At 48.4% G+C, this 4,394-nt stretch overlaps 1 pseudogene; it reads left to right on the forward strand.

Moving 5' to 3' along the window:
* The first annotated feature begins 1,805 nt into the window (after positions 1 to 1,805).
* On the forward strand, positions 1,806 to 3,380 carry LOC116643371 (annotated as a pseudogene).
* The last annotated feature ends 1,014 nt before the right edge of the window (positions 3,381 to 4,394 follow it).

Genomic DNA, 4,394 nt, shown 5'->3' on the forward strand with positions numbered 1-4,394 from the left:
ATGAGAGCAAGCAGGGAGAAGGAGAGGGACAAGCAGACTCCACACTGAGTGCAGAGCCCGATGCGGGGCTCGAACTCAGGACCTCGAGATCATGACCTGAGCTGAAATCAAGAGTCGGACACTTAACTGACTGAGCCACCTAGGTGCCCCTAAAATATAATATTTTTAATATCCAGAGAAAACTGTGTTTTAAAATATATCTTGTTCTCTGATGACTGATATTGAGCTAAGGACCAGAGTTGGATTGATTTGAAACAAACACCTTAGACTTTAAATATTTTGAGTCCACAGAGGCCATATTTGGATCACAAAATGATTAAGAATAATTAAAACCAACTTGCATTTATCACTCGAGACTTATATAGAAAGATCCTTGAAAAACTCAAGAATGTTCACAGAAATGAGATAATGAGATTTTTTAAAGGCTAAGAGTTGCCCAATATGCATATGTTTGAAACCATATATAAATGGCAGATGGTGAGGATAAGAGAAAGACAACAGGGATTTACTGCAGCCTGATCGTCCTCTTAAACACTGAACCTATTATCTATGACAATATTCCTACCCATGGACTAATTCCAATAACAAAAACCCATTCTTTCATGGTTTGGACACTATAAACTCAGACTTTTCAAGGATTCCCATCAACAAGGAAGGAAATTAGTTTTTACCATTTTGTTGTCTTTGTTGGTGTGACTTATGAAATGAGTTTCCCGAATATAGGAATGAATTATAATGATATATACACTGGTGTGTACTACCTGAAATTTATATTACCTTATAATTAAAACATTTTTTTTTACTCTTTTGAAAAAGATTTATTTATTTGAGAGAGAGAGAGAGAGAGAGTGAGCAGGGGTGAGTAGGGGGAGGGGCAGAGGGAGAGGGAAAGAATCTCAAGCAGACTCCCCGTTGAACAGGGAGACAAGGTGGGACTCATCCCCTCACCATGAGATCATGATCTGAGCCGAAATCAAGAGCTCCACCTGCTTAACTGACTGAGCCACCCAGGCACCCCTTAAATATTTTTATTTATTTTATTTATTTATTATTTTGTTTTTCTTCAAATCAAATGGTAGGTTTACTGGCTGTGTGTTATACAATGAAGTGGAGACATCCCGATATTGGACGTTCTGAACCTTGTTTTGGCTCGTGCTACTGACAAAGGCCCTTAAATATTTTTAATGTGTTTATTCTTTCATCATAGCTAGATGTTAAACCTGATAAAGGCAGGAATTGTGCTTATTATTCTTGTATATCCCTGAGTATGTTATTATTGATGACTATCAATTATAAGTTTACTTTTTTATTGTTTTTCAAAGATTTATTTATTTATTTTAGAGAGAGAGCGAGGGAGGGGCAGAGGGAGAGGGAGAGAGAGAATCTCAAGCAGACTCTCTGCTGAGCGCAAGCAGGATTTGATCTTACAATGGTGAAATCATGACCTGACCAGAAATGTAGAGTGGAAACTTAATGGAGGCTTAAACGACTGAGCCACTCAGGCGCGCCTCTAAGTTTACTTTGATTTAAGAATTTGATGTAACATTTAGGCCAGTAAGCAAGGGAAGGATCTGGCAATTATTTTATGAAGGCGAACTGTCAGTCTATTTAGAATACTTTACTCCAATTATTAGGCATTGACTTTCAAGTACTTGGAGGATCTATTTTGAAAATTCTTATTTTCCTGAGATTAAAATCTATACTGTACATATACTAAAGAGAGTGAACGCCCCACCTAGAAGCAGCTTCTTGGCTCCTTCTCCAATCTCGGTTTCAGCCTACTTGCCTCCACTCCAGCCTCCACCATGTCCATCAGGGTGACCCAGAAGTCCTACAAGGTGTCCACCTCTGGCCCCCGGGCCTTCAGCAGCAGCTTGTACCTGAGCGCACTTGGCGCCCGCATCAGCTCCCGGGCCTTCTCCCAGGTGGGCAGCCGCAGCAGCTTCCGGGGAGGCCTGGGCCCCATGAAGATGGTCGGGGACTAGGCCGGGGTAGGGGGTACAGGGGGCATGGCAGCCGTCTCAGTGAACCAGAGCCTGCTGAGCCCCCTTAAGCTGGAGGTGGACCCCACATCCAGGCTGTGCGCACCCAGGAGAAGGAGCAGTTCAAGACCCTCAACAGCAAGTCCGCCTCCTTTATCGACAAGGTGCGGACCCTGGAGCAGCAGAACGAGATTCTGGAGACGAAATGGAGGCTCCCGCAGTAGCGGAAAATGGCTCGGAGTAACGTGGACAAGATGTTCGAGAGCTACATCAGCTTCGGGCGGCCGCTGGACGCACTGGCCCAGGATAGGGGCTGAAGCCGGAGGTGGAGCTCGTCCACACGCAAGAGTAAGTAGGGGGAAGAGATCGGAGAGCGTGCAGAGATGGAGATCGCCTCCGTCCTCCTCAAGAGGGCTGTGCGTGAGGCTTACATGAACGTGGCAGAGCCGGAGTCCGCCCGGAGGGGCTGACGGGCCACATGGGCTTCCTCGGGCCGCCGGGCGAAGAGCGCAGCCGGGAGGGGCAGCCGCACATCTCCTGCGCCTCGCGCCGCTCCCTGCACCAGGTCGCCGAGCTCAAGGCCCAGCGGAAGGAGATCGCTAACCGCAGCCAGGCCGCGGCCGAGACCGAGACCGAGACCACGGCCAGATCACACATGACAGCTGGTGGCACTGGCTGGGAAGCACGGGGATGACCTCCGTCGCCTGAAGACGGAGACTTGTGAGAAGAACCCAACACTGGCCGACTCCACGCTGAGCTGGGCGGCCTCCACGGCCACGGGGCTTCCCTGGAGGCTGCCCTCGCCGACACTGGGCAGCACAGGGAGCTGGCCAGTAAGGACGCTGGCGCCGAGCTGACTGGGCGGGAGGTTGCGCTGCAGCGAGCCGAGCGGGACATGGCGCGACAGCGGCGCGAGTCGCAGGAGCTCCTGAACGTCACGCTGGCCCTGGACATGCAGATCGCCACCTACCGGAAGCTACTGGAGGGCGGGGAGACCGGCTGGAGGCCCGGATGCAAACGTTGCGTGTCCATACCAAGACTGCCAGTGGCTACTCAGGGGGGCCAAGCTCCGCCCACTGGGGTGGGGGGGCTCAGGAGCCCGAGCCTCAACTGCAGGCTGAGCTCTTTCCAGTCCAGCTTCGGCTGTGGCGGGCCTCCAGTTCCTTCAGCCGAGTCAGCTCCTCCAAGGCTGTGGTTGTGAAGAAGATGGAGAGGAAGTTGGTGTTGGAGTCATCTGTGGCTGCTCCCAGCCTCCCCACTCCTGTGGCTGCCATAGAGCCTTTGGGGGAAGGAGCTGTGCAGGGCAGCGTCAGAAACAGGAGACCCACCTGGAGGCTCAGCTCCATTCCTCAGTCCACCCTACAGCTCTGGGTATCTCCTGCCCTTGCCCCCGACTAAAAGCCCGTTCACGTGTCTGTTCCCAAATAAAGCCTCAGCTGGCTCTGCCAATCACTCCCTCACCCCCCCATAAAAAGAGTAGCCATATTTACAACACATATAAATAACACATGTTTGGCCCAGAATATATAGAGAATTTCAATGAATGAATATGAGAAAGATTAACAACCGGAGTAGAAAAATGGCAAAAGATGTGAGCAATCATTTCGGGAAAAGAAAACCACAAGGAAGATACTACTTTATTTTCACCAGACTAAACTTAGAAAAATTATCTAATACTTGCATAGGAAGGCCTTGTTTTACATGCTTTAGAAGCAGTAGCTTATTGAATTCTCTCAACAGTCCTATAAAGTATGTTTTATAACTATTTCTATTTCAACAGATGAGGACATGGAGGCACAGAGTGGTTAAGTAACATTTGTAAGGTCACACAGCATTTAGAAATGTACAGTGTGGGAGCTGGGCCCGATGCAGGGTTGGAGATTTGCAGCATATCCAGATGGCAGGTTGGGGAAGGAAGCACTGAAGACTGAGTGTGGGTTTTTTTATGAACAGGCCTGGCAGTGCTGTTCATCACTTTAGTCCACATTCCACCGTGAGAAGTCTGCGACATGACCTTACCTAACACCCACAGCTTCATTCTCAGGTTTTAGGGAAATTTTATTGGGGGACTTGTGTTTTTATGATGGCTGAAGAAAATGTGCTGTCAGTGAAAAGGCTTGCTTTGGAGGTCAGAAGTAGCTGTTTGCTTTGCTTTTCGGTGCTTCCTCAAAAGAAGTGCCCCCGCAAGACTATGCCAACAAGTACTTGCTTATCAGTTGCTTAAAACTGGCAGCGTGACTTAAACCTAACTACCATTCTCCAGCCCAGATTTGGAGAAATGGGAAAATGCTCTCTCTCTCTACCATATTCTAACAGGAATATAAATGCTGGGTCTTATTCCCATTGGGAAATATCCAAAGTTACTGTGACAGTACTGTATTTTGAGCAATGTTGGCTATTTGTTTTTTGGAG

Source organism: Phoca vitulina, unplaced genomic scaffold, assembly GCF_004348235.1.
Source record: "Phoca vitulina isolate PV1807 unplaced genomic scaffold, GSC_HSeal_1.0 scaffold26, whole genome shotgun sequence".
NCBI classification, from domain to species: domain Eukaryota; kingdom Metazoa; phylum Chordata; class Mammalia; order Carnivora; family Phocidae; genus Phoca; species Phoca vitulina.